Consider the following 19,075-nt stretch of genomic DNA (forward strand, 5'->3'; position numbering starts at 1 on the left):
CTGAGTACTGCGACAACGGAGGCATCTCAACAGGGCCGGTTCCACATGCAAGGTTGGGTGTAGAACGATAACCCTACTCGACGTCGTCTGGTACGAAGTCTGGGTCTTCCTCTGTAAAAAGTAAGAGTGGGGTGAGTACAAACGTACTCAGCAAGTCCAACCACACCCACGGAGGGGGTTATAACAGAATAATATGCATAGGTAAATCAAGGAATAGGTTACGGTTTAATTTGCAGAAAAACGATATTTTATGCAGGGGTTCATTTAACAGAAAACCTTTTTTTGAAAACAGTTTTTGTAGTAACACAGAGTTCAGGTTTTAAAACTGCTACCGGACTCCCTGTCCGTCGTAGCACACGGCACAACTGCCGGACATAATTCCAAAACAACTCACACCAGCCCATCCCAAGGAAACACTAGTTATGTGACCACACCGTAACTCGCCCAATACCGTGGGCACGGACTATTCGAATAGATTCTTAACTCTGCAGAGGTGTGCAACTTTACCCACAAGTAGGATTCCACAACTCGAACACCGTCGTGTCAGTGTAAATCCCAACATAGCCATTACCCACCATAGCTAAGCCTGACTAGCCATCACGGGATGCACCAAGGGGTCATTGACCGTTCACTTAGGTATAACCGGGCATAAGTCACTCGGGGCTTATCCCTTTTCCTTAGTTACCCGTTGCTCTCAGCTCTCCTGATGGCTACCACACCAACTAGTGGGATTTATGCTACGCCGTTGCCCATTCAACGGTCGAGTGGTTTGCACGATAATGGAGTTAGGTGAGATGACACACCAACTCGGTCCTTAGACACGACAAGATGGATATCTCCCTTCTTTCTTTGCCCTGCCACACAGGCATAAGCACACCAATCGGCAATTCACACAGAAATGCCGTCCATCCCGTCCATACTCATCTTTCAAAAATCCACATTTTATCCCTTCCCACACACACACATTTCCTTTATAAAATAAGTCGTATTACGAGTAAAGTCCTAAGCGTTCTAATATTGATTAATGTCCAAGCAAAATCAGACATTAATCTAGGTAGTCAAGGAATGGTCATCACAAATCAAGGGGTGGCTATCCAACCATGTTTTCATGCAAGCAAAACTTATGCAGTTTTATAAAGCAGGCCATTGGGTTGTATTTATAAAAACTAGGGCAGAAACATGCATCAAAGGATGGGATTGAACTTGCCGCCTTCAAAGCCTTCTGGGATGTCCTGTCCTTCGGGCTCGGGGTCGCGGAACGGGTCCTCGTTCACCTGCTCACAGCACTGCTCGTTGACGGGCTCTCCTTCGTTCACTCCGTGGTCTACAGCGCACACAAACAAGCACACAATCAATACACAGAAAATAAAGGTTTATCGTTGAGCTCGAATCGGGAACTCATAAGATATGGAGCACGGAGTAATATTTTTGGGTGGATTCCTAATGGCATGGTCAAAACTATGTTATGAGAGGCGTGGTAAATTTTTAGGTTGATCCGGGGTCGTTTGACGCATGAAATGATAGGTTAAAAAGGTGTTTAGGGACTAACAAGGATCTCGGGACCTTGTAAATATTTTTGAGAGTGATAGGGCTTTGATTAGAATTTCTGGAAGTGTCAAGGCTGCCCTAGAAAATAGGTACAATGGATAGTATATGAGTTTTTAGGAATTTAGGAAAAATAATAGATAGAATCGGAGTTGATACGGATGAGATATTGCAGATATGGGATTGGGTAATTAATTAATCTCGAAAATGAAAATGTTGTATACGTGAGGAGCTTACGTCCGTGGGTCCCATGAGTTAAGCTAATGGACCAAAGGTGTTTTGGGCCTACGAGATGTGTACGAGGGCTGCAAACCTGCTTGGGCATTAACTCAGTCAAGAAAATAGAAGACAGAGGAGAGCTCCGGGAGGGCTCTTAAAAGAAAAGGAAGGAAGGGAGGGGGTTTTGGGCAATACTGCCCTCCTTCTTCTTCCTCACGATGGACAGAACAGAGGAGGCCATGGGAGGGGGGGCGGCGACCTTGGGCCCGTGGCCCTGGGGGCATGGCGGCGGTCGAGAAGTGGGGGAAAACGGAGAGGAGGCCGAGGGGGTCCGATTCCCCTACTCACCTCGGGCGGAGGTGGTCTGTGGAGGGCGGGCGACGGTGGCGGGCGGAGGTGGCCGGCTATGGCCGTGGCGGCGGCGCTGCAGACTTGGAGAAGGGGCGAGCGGTGGTGGAGGAGGTTGTGGTGGCCGAGAGCTGTGCGGAGGCCTCTTTATTGGCCGGGAGAGGCGGTGGAGGCAAGGGTGCGGCGGTGCCCGGCGTGGCACACTTTGAAGCGGCGTTAATGGTGTGGGGGCGGCTCGCCCAGGTGATGCGATGGCACGGGCGTTGTGCGGCACTGGCGGGGCGTCAACGACGAGCAGGTGGCGAGGCGAACGCTGGCGACGCGACGCCTCGGGCAGGTGGTGCTGTGCGGCAGTAGCGAGCTTGCGTGCGGGTGGCGAAGCGATGCGACGCTACGGGCTGGCGGCGACCTTCGCAGGCGGTGCTGTGCCGAGGTCGCCGGTGCTGTGCGCGTGTGGCTCGGCACGGCCGTGCGTGCGGACGGCCGGTGTCGCGGCTTGGTGCGCCGAGGCCTCGTGCGTGCGCGCGGGCGCACTGGCAGGCCAGGGCGGCGCGCGTGTACGCGGGTGAGCGAGCGCGCGGGCTGCGGTGTGGCACGGCTGTGTAGTTGGCGTCGCGGCGTGCACGGCTCGGCTAGCGTGTGTACGCACGCGTGCGCGGGGTGCGGCGCGTGCACACGGGCGTGGGCGGCGGCGAGCTGCTGCTGCGCGGGTGGGCGAGGGGGGGCCGCGGGGCGCTCGGTGCGGTGGTCCAGGGGCGTGCACGCGTGGAGAAGAAGGACAGCTGGGCCGGGCGTGCTCGGGGAGGAGAAAGGGAAGGGAGGGCCGAGCGCGCGGGGAGAGAGAAGAGAGGGAGGAGAGATTTGTGCCGGATCCGCGGCGCGCGGTCGGCCACGCGCAGCGCCGATCACCTGTGCTCGGTCGGGTGCGTGCGCGGGGCAAGGGTGAACAGGGTGATGGATACGGGTGTCGGGTCTGGTCTTCGGGAGGTCGGGCGGAAAAAGGGTTTGAGCTCAACGACGCAAAACTTATTAAACCATTTTATCGCATGAATTATTTTGGTGAATTTTGGGATGTTACATTGTGCAAGCTGATGGAGTCCAAAGTTTTGGGCGATGACTTCGGCAGGAGGTTCTTCATGTGTGAGAACTACGAGTACGATCCGCCAAAGCGCTACGGCAAGGACAAAGTGAAGGTATCACCTCGCACTATCTAGTTTGCGCCTTCGGAGTTCAGTAATTTAATTCTAACTTGGCTTGGAAATAGAGTCCACCACCTCTTTGTGATTTCATATAGTAGCTGGACACGGAGCAATCGACCGAAGCTAAGGAACACATTGAGCGCGAAGCAAGGTGGGCTGCGGAAAGATGGCAGCGAATGCTGCAAGAGGAAAAAATGGAGGAGAAGCGCAAGAAAGATAAAGAAGAGATCCAGAAGAGGTTCGCAGATGTGGAATGTCGGCAGGCGGAGGAGCGTGAAGCTGATAGGGAGAGGAAGCGAGAGAGGGCCCGCTGTGCGAAGGAGGCGGGGCCCGAGGCTATTAGGAAGGGGAAGTATCCTCGGTGCACTCAGTAGATGACTATCATGTAATGTTCGGATTTCATATTCCTTAAGACATGTTAGGTCTAGATGGAACACGACGTTAGCGTGTTCCATGTACTTTGCCAGCGTAATTGTTTTTGTAATTTCAATGTCTAATTAATCTGCATTGTGTACTTTCTACTACAAGTACCCATTTCATAAAACATGAGCTACAACTAGATTTTTCAGAAGCATTGCTCTACAAATAAACTTTTCAGACCGACGTGATGACAACTCCATGGGCATATATCGGCCAGTACACACAATAAAAACAAACAAAACAATCACCGTTCATACATTGAACACAAATAAAATAGTGGTTCACATAATTCAACGCACACAACACATGACATGGCATGTCAGGACCTGTTGCAAGCTACGGTAACGAGGTCCAAGACTAAACCTAACATGCCTTAGGTAATTCGAACAAACGTTACATTATTTATTCAGACGGAGCAGTATAACATCAATCATTCACTGGCAGTACCCTTATCACGTCCCGCCATGTCTGCTTTTGCACGCTCGCATTTGCGTAAATCTTCATTCACCTTCTTCAACCACTCCATATATTGCTGATCACGACGAGTGATCCATGTGTTAATCCACTCATGGAAATGACACCAATGAGTATGCGTGTCATCACCAGCGTACTTTTGCAAACAAGAAACTATTCAAAATTATTAAAAATAACAAAAGCATATTTACAAATTAATCTATACATGTGATGTTGCACCTCTTTTTTGGACTTCCTCGATATTCTTGCAACACCAATACCTCTGGCCAAAAGTCTCGGAATCACGAGATATGTTCGGAACACAACGCATTTGGCAATAGCAATCGGGTGGCTCTACACCTTTCGGCCATACCTTGCAATCTGTAATACATCTATTGGGATCGTTAGGAGAGGGTCCTAAATTAGCCTCCATTTCCTGACGGAAAGCTGCCCGAGAGAATGAGGAGCTCATAGCTGTTGTTTGGGCTAATTAAAAAAAGTGGAACCTAAATTGCAAGTCTGTGCTCTCGGCAACCACAATGTGGTCTTTTATACACGCAGGGCTGCCTGCATCGTCCAAACACTTTGAACACAGATATTACCTCTCACAGCTCCACAGTCGTCCTCGCTTCTGCACTCGCACGCTCCACAGCACGCACTCATTCCACTTTAAACAACAACAGGACCTCTCACTGCTCTTACCTTCAGTACTCGCACGCTCCACAGCGCTCAATGCTACCACTTTAAACACGGACACGACCTCTCGTTCCTGATTTCTACCCTCGCACGCTCAACACCACTCACTCATCCCACTTTAAACAACGACACGACATCTCACTGCTCATGACTTCAGCACTTCCACGCTCCACAGCGCTCACTGGTATCCCATCGAGCGTACTATCGCACTAACATAATTGTCGTACTGTCACTGCATCGACCTACTCGTGATTATTGCACTGCCCCGACACATCCCATCGCCCGGAACACTACACGGCACCGGCCTAATCGTCACAATGTAAACCATAGGAATTACATCATAATACAACGTTAATGAAACACACAGCAGACATGCAGTGGCATGGCAGAACCCGTTGCAACTACGGTAAACAGATTCTGAACTAAGCTAACATGCCTTAGGTAATTTAAAAAAACACAACAAATAAAACGATACAGCATGTCACTAGCACTAGGTAGTCCTAATAGCCGTATCCCCACGTAGCAAACTGTGTTGATCCTTCTCCGTAATATCCACCCATTGCAGGTGGTGTAGGCGGTGGTGCCGGAGGAGCAGGGCCCTTCTTCTTATGACAAGGGCAGTTGCAGTAAGGAATAGTGCATGGTTCATCCTGTGAAGCGGCAGCATTGCTGGTATCATCATTTTCGTCGTCTTTGTTACCCTCGCTCACTTCCTCGTAATGGTTCACCTTGCACTCCAGATCAAAGATCTTTATCTGGAGGTACTCGATGAACTCCTGAACTGAATCAATTGGTGCAGGATCGACCCACCTGGTAAAACCACAGTTTTTGGAGCATCTGAAGACTGCAAAACAAATTTCATGTAAGGTGTCTCAATGAAGATAAAGAAATAAAACAATCGAGTATTACCCATGCGTGTGGGCATTTGAAGAAACGCCGACCGCCATCCATCCCGTCGGTGCACATCTGCACTAAGCAGTCCTCACCATGTCTGCATTTTGGCCACGGTTCTCTACGGTTATCGTATTGTCGAAGAGGAGTTTCATTGGTAAATTCACTCTTGTTCTATGGCGGAAACTCAAACACTGGTTCCAGAAAGGAATCAGGTCCAAGAGGCCCCTCCCATGTTATGGGGTCTCCCTTTCTTCCTCATTTTCCTTTCCCAAGACCTTAGTAATTCTTCCGGCTAGACCCACCTCTAGACATTGGGTATACAATGAGCTTTGGTGTTTGAGTGCTGCTGGGAGTTCACAAACTTCGGAGTATTTATAGGCGCACAAAGGTCTGATACCCGGAGTGTGGAGTGTAAATGCACCTGAAAAGCCTACAGTATTCGCACGCTCCACAGCGTTCACTCCTACCACTTTAAACACGGACACAACCTCTCGTTGCTCTTGACTTGTACCCTCGCACGCTCAACACCGCTCACTCCTCCCACTTTAAACAACGACACGACGTCTCACTGCTCATGACTTCAGCACTTGCACGCTCCACAACGCTCACTGGTATCGCATCGAGCATATTATCGCACGAACCTAATCGTCGTACTGTCACTACAGCGACCTACTCGTGATTATTGCACTGCCCCAACACATCCCATCGCCCGGAACACTGCACGACACCGGCCTAATCGTCATAATTTCACTGCACGAACACATACCATCGCCCGAAACATTGCACCGGCCTACTCATCATAATGGTACGTAATGGACACATCCCATCATAGTCTGCATAGGCCTACATAACATAGTATGACGGAACAAAGTAATTAACAAGCTACAACCTATAAACTAGATGCATCCGCGCTTGCCCCCTCTCCTCCTGCCATGTCGCTCTGCAGCCTGGGCCGCCCTAGTGTGGTGCTGTGAGTACGTCAGTGGATCCGGCGGGATGGTCTCGCGAGTGGACCGACGACCCTGCTCAGGAATAGGAGTATGCTCCACCTGACTGTAGTCCTGCGTCGCGAGTGGGGCACCCCCCAGCTGTGAAGTGCCGACGACCTCCTGCGTCGGTGCAGAAGAGAAGAACTTGTTCACCCACTCCATCTGCGCGAGGTCGTCCACCTCCTGAATCTCCTCATCGTCGTCTGTCCCTCCCACCTGCCGGTACTCTGATTCACAAACCTCCATCCATCATTGTTCAATTAAGTATGTACTTGTTATCGCAAATTAACAACTCGTCTTAGACGTACCTAAATCGTGTATTGGACGATGAAGAGATGAAGATCTGGCGCCGTACGGATCTATCGACGGAAACAACGACAAGCCGGGCGCTACACGAATAAGAAGTACAAGTTAATGAATAAAGTTTTACATGATACGGTATTGTAAGTGACACAAGGTTAGAGTACGATTTACCTGCCGAGTACAAATGTGCCGGCCGCGGCACGTACGTGGGCCGAACTACAGAACCCGAAGGTGTCGCCATCGTGTCAGGTGGCGGTCGCGGTGGACCTGACTGTGCTGCGGGTGCAGACCGTCGTGACGATGGACTGGGCACAGGCACCGGCCCCGAACTGTGAGGTGGGAGGAAGGTGTCGTCCTCATGACAGGTCACGGCTCGTCGAAACAGCTTGCACATGTCGACAATCTTCTGCAGCGTGCTCTGGTGCTGCGCGGGCGTCATGTCATGGTACTGGCCCATGCTCGACGAAGCCTCGGACTCAAGCACTCGTATGACATCGTACTGAACCGAGAAAGTAGTAACATCATATGCAATCAGTTTTGTAGACTGCAAAATCAATCAGAGAAACGTACCGCTATTGCGAAGTTCTGGTCTCGAACTACGGGGTACGTCTCGGACACCCTTGCGGCCTCAATCCGAGCATCTGGTGGAACGTGCACGACACGTGTGCGCGTCCTCGGCATGTACCACCGTAGGTAGTCCGCGAACGCCTCGTCGCTATGCGGCCGATCCTCGAAAACGATGTCGTCGAGGGCTGCGGCCCAAGAGTCGACGTAAGGACGGACCTTGTCGGCCCACCGCGAGCCTGGTGGCTGGCCCTGACATGTCCACCTATAATACAAAGCTTGAGCGATTCAATGCTAAATGGTAGGTTATAAAAAAAGATGAATTATTAACATAACTATTTATTCGGTACCTGTGGACGTGGGCCTCCACTGAGTGCACATTCGGGACCGGGGTCTGCTGGTAGAGACCGAACTGCCTCATGACCCGGTTCACGTGGTACTCATCGACGTGGATGTCGTAAAGGATCGGCTTCCTCATCATCCAGTACTCATGGTCTCGCAGGCATAAGGAAGAAAGACCGCTCGGTGCCCGGGCGTAAATGTCGGCTGCAGTGTACGGAGTCCACCTCACGTCATGTCCACAAGAGCGTCAAATTGTCCCATGAAGTTATGGTATGACTTCCTCGTCTGCACGCCAACCCAAGAAGGCTGCATAACGAAAAAAATATGTTAACCGCTAAATCGTACAGTTGTGAAGGCATGTAACAATAAGTAAAACAAACGATATAACATACCCTCCTGAGGCACCACAACGAACCCATCGTAGGTCTGTCGACGTCGTCATGGTCTGCGGACAACTGGACGTATGGCTCGAAGTCCATCTCTGGCCTACCGACGGGAAAGCGCTCGTACGACCAGAGCTGTAACAGTAGAGGACACCCAACAAAAATGGGCTCCTCTGCTGAGACCTTCGTCACGCCCGTGCAAAGACCCCTGTAAGTCACAGCCAAAACGGCAGAACCCCAGCTGAACTGTGGGACCTCGTGAAGTGGAGCATCAGCTATCGACCTCGCCAAAGGAATGTGCTGTTTGGGGGCACAAGTCACCCTGGGAGCTACAGAACATGACCCAGCCGAACAGCCATAGTAAGTAGGCCTCGAAGTGCCTGGCAACCATAAAGTCGTCTGCGTCTGCCCTCATGTAGTCCGCCTTCAAAATGGTACGAGTCGTTAATGCAAATACGTAGGAATATAAGTACGGAAAGATTCAACATTTATGTACTCACACTGAACTGTAGGAGCCACCTCTTTGTCGGTCCGTGTGCGTGGTTCGCAGGCAAGGGCCGGTACGGCAATGCTAGCTCGTTGCGCTGAACCCCGGCGAACCGAGCCAAAAGGTCGTCGCGCCACGAGAGTCCCACGTCCTCTGCACTCACGGCTCGTCCAGCACACGGCAAGCCTAGAAGCATCACCACGTCCTGAAGAGTAGGGGTCATCTCACCGACCGGGAGGTGAAACGTGTGCGTCTCTGGACGCCAATGGTCGAGAAGTGCCGCGAGGAGGGACATGTCGAACTGAAACCGTGGAGCTCTGTCCCTAGGTCGATGTGCAGGGTCGGCCATATCTCCCTCCACAAGTCGCGCAATCGGGAGAAGACCTGAAGCGCGTAGCCTGTATCGCGAAAATGAAACGTCAAGTTAGAACAAACGGTTACGAAAACAATTAAAATATGTGACAAATGTAACCCGTACCTAGGAACCCATTGACGGTGTATCGACATCATCGACATGGGCACACGAGCCCGAAACGTCCCTAAGCTTATGCCACGGACCGCAAACATGTATGACCGGTGGCGCTTGTCGACGAGAGCATCGATCAACTCAGGGGTGCCTCCTTCCTCGTGCGCCATACCTGTATAATAAGATTTATTAGAAAAAATTTCAGAACATAAATAACAATATTAAGCAAAATAACATTAAGTAATACAACAAATACTTAATAAAATACTAAATAAAACATAACGTAATAAACTAATAAATGATGCACAACAAATTACATATCATATAACTTCAATTTCCAATTACAGCAACAAAGTTGAACATACGTTTGCGCCACACATTACAACAAATATTCGTACGCCAAGACGAAATCCGTTTACGACATATTAGTTCTTAATATTACATAATTTAACATCGAACATGATTCAATAGCGAATGACACAGATGACAATCGTCATCGATCACATAAGGCCATCGTTGTTCGGACGGCGGCCACGATGACCCGTTGCCTGCGTTGCCGGATTTGGAGCAACTTCTGATGGGCCCGCTCCATCTGTGCGGCCACCATAACTCAATGCCGTGCAATCCTTGTACGTATGACCCGTCTCATGGCACTTCGAGCAGAGGCGGACATCTCGACTAGCCTCCGATCGATCCATGTTATTTCTAATGCGTTTCTTCTTGCGTCGGCCCACCCCTTGAAACATTTCTGGATCTGGATCCGGAATGTAAGTTGCATTGTGTTCAGGATCAGTTATGAAGTCTCCCAGGATGCGGAACCCATAAATCTCATGCCTCCAAGTCATCCAAATAGTTTCCTTCATGAAGTAATTTGAGACATACATACGAGGCTGTAGTCCACCAGCTTCAAAACAGGCAGCAATGACATGTGTGCACGGCAGGTGCAGCAGCTTTTTCTTATGACATGAGCAAATACAAGCATCAGGACGGAGAACACACTCCTGCACATGCTTCTCACGCCGGCCCCCCATTTGGACTTTGTCCCTACACATCACCTCGTACCGACGTTCCACAGAGCCAACTGGAGTCACCCGATGTAAATGTGCCTTTTTGAAAGCTGCCTCCATATACTCTGTAACCTTGTATCCGTAAACTTTGCGATTATCGACCATATCTTTCTGTGCCACAGCGTAACGGTCCCTAAAGTACTCGCAAGTGCGATACAAGAAGAACTCCACGATCCCAACAAGTGGCAATGATCTTACACCACGCAGCACCCAATTGTATACCTCGGCTAGGTTCGTAGTTATTAAACCGTACCTAGCACCTCCTTCATCAAACAGTAAAGCCCATTTCTCTTTTGGTTCGTGCTCAATCCACTCCGAGAATGTCTTAATTGCCCTTCTCCTTTTGCGCCTGACATTCGGACCGTCCAAGGCCACGTCTTCAAGTGAGACCTGGTCGTCCTCCTCTGTATTGACAGATCTCTTCGCTAGCTCCGCCGTTTGCTTTTTTGTTAGCTCATCCAATTTTTTCCATAGGAAGTTGAATTTCCTTTCCTGATTCTGGCTGCATAACCACTTGAACAGCTTCATAAGGGTTTTGTTCTTGAACTGGCTATGAAAGTTTGCCCCCATATGCCTCATGCACCACCTACTCTTTAGGTCCGGCCAAAGTGCAGTCCTACTACGCTCAGTAGAACCATTCTGTATGTCATCGATTGCTTGTAATATACCCTTGTGCCGATCATGAATCAAACACACGTTCTCTACATCTTTGACAATCATCTGCTTCACCTCTGCAAAAACCAATACCAAGTATCCCCTGATTCTTTCTCCACAAAGGCAATTGCCAAAGGCAACAATTGTCTGTTCCCATCAGCTGCAACAGCTGTAAGGATTGTACCTTTATACCTTCCTGTCAAAAATGCCCCATCTATGCAAATGACTAGCCGGCAGTGCGGAAACGCCTCAATGCAAGTGCCCAAGGCCAAGAATGACTGTTGGAGTACCTGCTTTCCAGGCTTCTGGGCACATGGATACGTTTTCAAGTCGTAGTAGCTACCAGGATTTCTAAGACATATGGTGTGCAGCAATGCCGGCATATTGTGATACGAAGCTTCATACGTCCCCCACCTCATCTGCAGCGCTTTCTGTTTCACTCTGTAAGCTTTGCTGTAGCTAATTTTATATTTAAACTCCTCCTCAACAGCACAAATAATTGACTTAGGTTCATAACTAGGATTGTCCACGATCAAAGGGTACATGTAGTTAGCTATGAAACCTGCACTGAGGTTGCGGTGCTGTGGTTCTAATTGCTCAAGTAGGCATGTGTGCTCCACAATTTTTTTGACCTCCCAGAAATCCTGCCACTTGCCCATAGAAGCATACACCCTGAAAGGACATTTGCTTCTCACACAACGCACGTCATATGTTCTCGGACTGCTCTTGACAACTTTGAACTGTCTTTGCAAAGAGAGAGTCGACCAACATTTTATAGCTTCCTTCATGTTGTCACTGTTGGCATACACTGAACCGATGCATACCTCATTTTGCCTATACTCCCAAGGGACCGCTTCACCTTCATTTACACTTAATTTTGAAAAATCATACCCGGACCAGTTGTGTGGGACATGATAATCTTCGTCGTCATCATCATCATCATCCGAGGAGTCATCATTCATTGCATTGTGCTGTTGTTCACCCTCCCTCTAAAACTCTTCAACTATCTCTGGAATATTTTCCCCTTCATCAGCCTGACCAATTGCTTGATGAGGTTCGTGTGCAGCATATCTATCATCTTCTAAAATCTCGAGTTCACCACCTTCTTCATGAGGTTCATGCATCGTCTCGGTTTCTTTCGATACTATATCTCCCTGCCCTTCATGATCCCCGCCCGCTTCAGTTCTAAAACTAATCTTCTCGAATGCTTGAACAAATAACACAAGCGGTAAGCCTCGGCTACTACTTATATTGACATAGTTCCTCCAGTTTTGCGTCCCTTCAAGCGGCAATAGCTCCCAAAATACTGGTTCCCTTCAGACCACTGCCATGACAGAGATCTCATGTTCATCTCGACTAAGACCGAAAGCTTTAAATAGCCAACTGGATATTGAAATCCAAGTCCTCTCTCTAGCTCGGGGTATTTTTTTGTGATCGAGCTAAACTCTGACAAATTTACCCCTTCAGGACCATATCTAACTTCTCCTGACCCATAGAACACTTGAAAATACAAATCATCTGACATGCCTGCCAATATTTACGACAATAATTACTCGTCCTTAGAATTTAATCAACGCTAATAAATATTTCTCCTATTTTTACATCTATCTTAATTGTTTCTCTACAATTTCTATCAATGACATATATTCGTAGGTTTTCTATGTAATATAATATCAATTAATAATATTTTTATGAGACTAATATGTCTGTTTGAACTCATTAATATTTATATATGAAATTATATTCGTATGTAAACTAATATTTTCAATTTCCTGTTCTATGATTTTATATTAAAAATAATTACTTCTAAATCACTAATATTTATTAGAACTATTTCTACATCTAAAACTATATCTAAATCACTAATATTACTAATACTAATTTACTAATTATTTTTAACAAAACTAAATCGTAAAATATACCTGACAGCGCGCACGGCCGGACGCGCGAGCGAAGGGTGGCGATCGCTCGGTCGGGGGAGCGCCGACCGGCCAACCCACGGCGCGCGGGGGCCGGGCGCAGGCCGCCGCGCTCCGGTCGGGGCGTGGCTCTGACCAGGCGCGGTGCGGGCAGCGGAGCGGGCGGGCGGCGGCGCGGGAGAGCGAGCGCGGGCGGCGGCGAGCGCGAGCGGCGGCGCGGGGGACTGAGCGGGTAGCGGCGGCGCTTGAGGAGCCGGCCGGATTAATGGGGGGCCTTACCGCCGGTTGGTCCGGCAGTAGGTACTTACCGCCGGCTCATCTGGCGGTAAGCGCCACCTACCGCCGGTTCAACTGGCGGTACGTTCCCGGCCCACCACGGCCCGCTGGCCTGGCCTGCTACCGCCAGTTCAAATGGCGATAGGCTGTCAACCGGGGGCCACAGCTCCTACCGCCGGTTCATCTGGCGGTATCTCCTTACCGCCAAATGAACCGGCGGCATGGTGACAATTTTGCAAAAAAAAATTTGATATATATTTTTGATAAATTGAAAAAAAATAATAAAAAAAACAAAAAAAACTCAGAGACAAAAGAGTCTCAAACAACCCACAGCAAGTTAAAGGGTCCGCAACAGAAAAACAGAGGACCCGTTAGCCATACTGGGTGTGTAAGAACTTTTTTTGAGAACGTGTTTAGCATCTCCAACAGATTAGGTATAATTCTAGTCAAATTTAGAGTTATGTATTATCCTAACCAAATTTAGAGTTTTACAAGATCTATCAGAAAAATAGAAGACATACTATAGTGTGGGATGTGAGAAAATCAACAGATTCTGCATATCTTAACTCAGCATTTTCAAATCACTTGCAATCGAACGATTTTTTTTTCTCCTCTTCGGCCGAACACATTGACCTGGGCTCTGGCCGCCGCGAAATCGCCTGGATGCCACCGCCGGAGTTCGACGCCTCCGGCGGTGTTGTTGTTTCGGCCCTGTCCAGGCACCAACCTCCTCAACATGGATGACGGCGGATGGTGATAGGAGTGGGTAACAACATTGCGTGGGGGCGGAGATGGTGGTGGTGGTGCTGCTGCTGCTGCTGTCGCAGTGGGGGCGGTGGCGTGAATGGCCGGCGCAGGTCGCAAGGACTCTCTGCGAGAGTTATTATGGGTGCATGGGGCGCTGCTCACCTTGCGCGGGGCTGGGGGGGGGCTTGTAGCACTGGCATTGGTGTTGGCACGCCCACTGGAGCAGGCGCTGGCATAGGGATTCGGATTTGCTGGCTTGGCCGTGCTCAAGGAGCCCGTTGCTGCGCCGCTGACGCTGCTCGCGCGGCGATCCACCTTCTTGTGGTCTTTGGCCTCGCCATCGCCCGCCTTGAAGATGTCCTTCCACTTGAAAGTGACCGCGGGGAGGTCTAGCTTCGGCGTGATGCCAGACTCCATGAGTGGCATCGCGCCGTCCTCGCCTTTCGCTTTACGTCTGGTCGCAGGAGCGCCGCAGAGTCCGCATCCTTGGCATCGGTCGCGGTTCGGCGTCGCCTTTAGGGGCACCGTCACCGTTGGGGGGCGCCTCTTGGCAGTTGTGGAGCGGGAGCATGATGCCACCAGTGAAAATTTCGATGCCCGGATGCCAGGACGCCGCCGCCGAATCGATGCCGGACGCCAAGACGCCAAGAGCGGCGCGATGGCGAGGCGGCACGATGGCGGAAGAGCACTATGGAAGAGGAGTGGCGCGACGGTGGGGTGGCACACAGGAGGCGCAGGAAAGAGGCACACGGGCAGGAGGACCAATATGGCGAGCCCAGACACTCAGCAGAGATAGACAGCCAATGGGACGGGATGACCAGCAGGATACAAAAGTGAGGAAGAAAGAGAGGCTGTTGGATCCAGTTTTTATCAGCGTTTTTTTATTTTTTCCCTAAACAAATCAATTTAGCTGGACTCTTGGAGATGCTTTTAGCACATATTTTATGAAGAGAAAAGCAATACAACCGTTTCAAATGGCTATTAAGACTGTTACAAAGTACCACCAATCTAGTAGCAGGCGACCTAACACTGAAAAGAACAGCAAGAACAATAAGGGAAGAAACACACTCAAACCTAGGGGTGGCAATTTTAATGCGGGTGTGGGTATTTGCGGGCTAGGTACCCGACCTGATGAGTGAGGGTATGTGTTTAAAATTTTACCCATGGGTACAGGTACGGAATTTTACCCGCGGGTTGGTCAAAGTGCCTGTTGCGATAGAGGACACTATTTCACCTACCTCGCCCTAGCGAGTGGACGGGGCACATCGTCATCATCACAGCGGAGGCACACCTCCATCATGATGAATAGACAGGGCAATGTCGGGGATGGGTCGAGTTAGCCATTCCGAACGGACCGACGCACCCGAACAGACCGACGCACGCCCGTTCAGCACGGACGAAATGACCACTCTGCGATAAAGGATATGGGCGGTGGCCACCCGTGGACCCTGACTGACAAGGTTGATGGTCCCGGTCGATAGAGTTGGCTGTCCCTCTCTCTCTCTCTCTCATTTCCTTGCAAAGGGGCCTTCCTTGAACTATAAAAGGGACGGTCCTCCATGTAGGAAAGGGATCCGGAAAGGAGGATTTTAGACTCAGGTTCTAAGCTTTCTTGGGTCTTACCCCACTTGTCACCCGTGAGCTTGTAACTCACCCAAACATTCGAGCACCTGGGCTCAAGCAATATATAAATCTTAGTCATTGTGTGCTAGACCGCATCTTATCATGACACACGACATACGACTATGAGTAGAATTTAGCACTTAGCCATTTCTGGAGCCGACAACAATGATCCCCGAAGTGATGGTTCTGACATCCAGCAGAACTTCCAGGATGATGTCTCAAGGAAGAGGGCGACACCACGTGCCATCATCGTTCGACTAACAAGGTCAAAGTTTTCACTTAGAAAACACACCAGAGAAGAGGAAAATAGAAGAATGAATGACGCCTTCAAAAAGGAGGACGCTCTCGGGATGCCGCCACCGCAAACGATAGCCACGGGGGAGGAGTATCACCACAATGCAGATTGGGGTGGACCACCAGCTGTACATCTACTAGCTAAAACATGACGACAGAGCACCGAGTCCCTGTGCTAGACCCGGTACACCCCGACTGTTGCCCCAGCCCTAGGAACAGGGCGGGTGAAGCCGAACTGGCAGGGGCAGGTGAAGCTGAACATTTTGGGGTGGGAGAGATGAGGCCAGAGAGGTGGCAGCGCACCTTGGTTGCGCCTCCGACACAAAAGGTGGCGGAGGGGCAGGCAAAAGGTTGGGGGGAAGAATCAGCTAGGGATGCACGGAAGGCCGTCGTCGAGGTGGATCGAGGCTCAAGGGAGGTGGATATGCAACAAGCAGTCGGCGAAGGATAGGGGTGACCGGCGACCTATAGTTTGCGGGGGTGGGAGTTGAGAGGGGCAAGAGAAGAGGAGGGCGGTAGCCGCCACCGCCGCGGTCGGTCAATGGCAACGGTGGCGGCCATCGGAGCTTGGTTAAGGAGGGGTGTTGACAGTTAAAATTGGCATCAACCGGTCTGACCAAGCGGTCTGACCGGTCTGGTGCTATAGCGGATCCGGCAGGAGCCCGACCTGTCTAGGAGGAGTCCGAGTGTAATTAGAGTTTTAGTAGATCTGGATCTGTAAATAGGATTTCTTGTGGGGTAAGTCTTCCCCACCATATAAATATAAAGGGTCACAACCGATTGAGGAGATACAACCCAATCGAACTAATCAAATACATTTATCTTTCATTGTCTTTATCTTTTTTCTTTACCCTAGCTTTTCCAACCTCGACATGTTGTTCTTCTCTCGTCTCCATGGCGTTTGAGGATGCTCTAGCTGGCCTTCCGAGCCTAGGGCAACCCTACGCGTGCTTGCCCTGACGGTGTTCCTCCCGGGCGAGTGTTCGTCGGATCATCATCGTTCTTCACGGCGACCGATCTCACCGGTCCCTCTGACCGGTCTGACCGCTCCACGCAGGAGGCGCTGCAAGGAGCCCATCCTCACGCCGCGTGACCTAGCGCGTTCGTGTGTTGACCAGAAAAGGCACCAACACAAATTGGCGACTCCGCTAGGAACGAAAATCTAGCTGTCATGGCCGATCTATCAAATTCCAGCGATATGATGGCACTTGAAGGATTTTCTGAAGACATGCACAAGATTATCCACATAAATTTTCATTCTCATTGTTATCGGGTAATGGAACAAGGCGTCATCATGATGAAGATATCTGTCATCGACGAGTTGAGGATGTACGATCTATCAAGGCATAGTAAGTCCACAGCTACTTTTATAAGTGGTTTGTTTACTTTTGTGGATGAGCTGATTAATAAAAAGAAGAGTGTAGATCCAATTCCTGTTATTCAAAAGTCGGCTATTGAAAAGCCGGCTAATAATCCTTGCAACAATTCGGCCGTCCCAAGCCGAAATTGTTGAACCAAAATCCCCTGGCAAGAGCACAGAGACTAAATATAGTACTTCAACGCTCGGGGGTAACAAAACAAAGACAAAGATGCTGGTTACATTGCAACCGGTCTGACTAGTTCCAAGACTAGTCTGATCGGCTCATCTAGGGTTTTGCAAAATAAATCAAAATCTTAGATGGTTAAGCTCAAAAAATCTGAGATTGGTGCTTGAAAAACCGTTGAATCCAAAGGCCGTCACAAGCATCAAAAGGAAAAGCTGAAGTCCTTTCTTGGAGATCTTCCGGCTAAATCCAAAAAACAAAATAATGATGCTAGTCGGCTAAAACATCCAAAACACTCAAGATCTACTCCAAGACAGCAATTCCATGATCGGAATCGGCAACAAAATAATTTTTCTAATTCAATGCCGTTTCCGTCACATAGGTCACCTATATCTATGCCATGCGGATCTTATTACAACATGCCTTGTTTTTATCCATCATGGCATTGTAATTCACGTATGTTGTCTCTTTCTAGATATTTGTGTTCAGATTATATTATTTATAGGGAGCCGGCAATTGGTAAACCATCACCTATCATTAATGACCATTTTGATGAAAAAAATCGGTCTATATAGAAAAAAATACAAGGTGATCAAGCAAGTTTATTGTGTCAAAAAAGATGGACGATTAAACAAAAATTCAGATTTGACACTAGATAAAGAAAAGCCGGTTGTCGAAAAGCAATCGGATAGCTCAATTTGTGAAATTGTCCCCAATGATGATCATGGTTCGAATAATGTAGTCAAATAATGTTCAAATTCGGCCGCGGGGCAAGATAAGAGCAACCATATCGGTTCTGACAGGATCGGTCTGACCTGTTCGTCATATAGGAAGTCTGGTGGTGTGAAAAATATGACCAAACCGACATTTGAGGAGCTTCTGGATAAATACAAGAATATATCTGAACAAAAACAAAGCGACCAATTGGAAGGCAAACGAAGAACGAATTCTTCACCACCAAGATCAAGAAAGCATCATCGGTCATCTTATTGGACTTCGTCATTTATGTCGTCGATGCACATACCATGGACTGCATATCTAGGTATGTTTAATCCATGGTTTGGTTATAATTCTTGGTTGGCATATTATGACTATCAGCTTTATGCTTTACCAAGGAGCTATGATTTGAATAATCGGCCGCTTTGCCGTTTCAAGATTTTTGTTATTGAACATGCTAAGAGCATGAAAGCCGAAATAGTTTGGTGATCCTGAACCATAAATTTTTACATTCACTAGTTTTCTTATTTCTGCTATTTTAGCATGTTTAGAGATAATATATGGCCAATGCGTTGCTAATCGTCGCTCTTAGACAATTTTGGTTCAGAAGAATATTTTTTTGGCAAGCAAGCTTTACCAAAAAAAACAGGGGGCATATGTTGACAGCCAAATTTGGCATCAACCAGACCGGTCTGACCAAGCGGTCTGACCGGTCTAGTGCTGTAGCGGATCCGGCAGGAGCCCGATCGGTCTGACCGGTGGGTCCGACCGGTCTGACCGGTCTAGGAGAAGTCCGAGTGTAATTAGAGTTTTAGTAGATCTAGATCTGTAAATTGGATTGCAGGGTAAGTCTTCCCCACCTTATAAATATAAAGGGTCACGGCCGATTAAGGAGATACAACCCAATCGAACCAATTAAATACATT

The 19,075-nt window shown here is 49.0% G+C and overlaps 1 long non-coding RNA gene and 1 pseudogene across 1 annotated transcript; both read right to left on the minus strand.

Annotated features, from left to right (window-relative positions):
• Nucleotides 1–7,990: 7,990 nt before the first annotated feature.
• Nucleotides 7,991–9,220, minus strand: LOC120693451. Its single transcript, XR_005682992.1, has 3 exons — nt 8,856–9,220; nt 8,365–8,779; nt 7,991–8,278 (listed from the first exon to the last, which is right to left on the minus strand). It is a non-coding gene; the product is annotated as an uncharacterized LOC120693451 (long non-coding RNA).
• Nucleotides 9,221–13,547: 4,327 nt separating this feature from the next.
• On the minus strand, nt 13,548–15,268 carry LOC120689184 (annotated as a pseudogene).
• Between the last annotated feature and the right edge of the window lie 3,807 nt (nt 15,269–19,075).

This window comes from Panicum virgatum, chromosome 9N (assembly GCF_016808335.1).
Source record: "Panicum virgatum strain AP13 chromosome 9N, P.virgatum_v5, whole genome shotgun sequence".
Classification (NCBI taxonomy): domain Eukaryota; kingdom Viridiplantae; phylum Streptophyta; class Magnoliopsida; order Poales; family Poaceae; genus Panicum; species Panicum virgatum.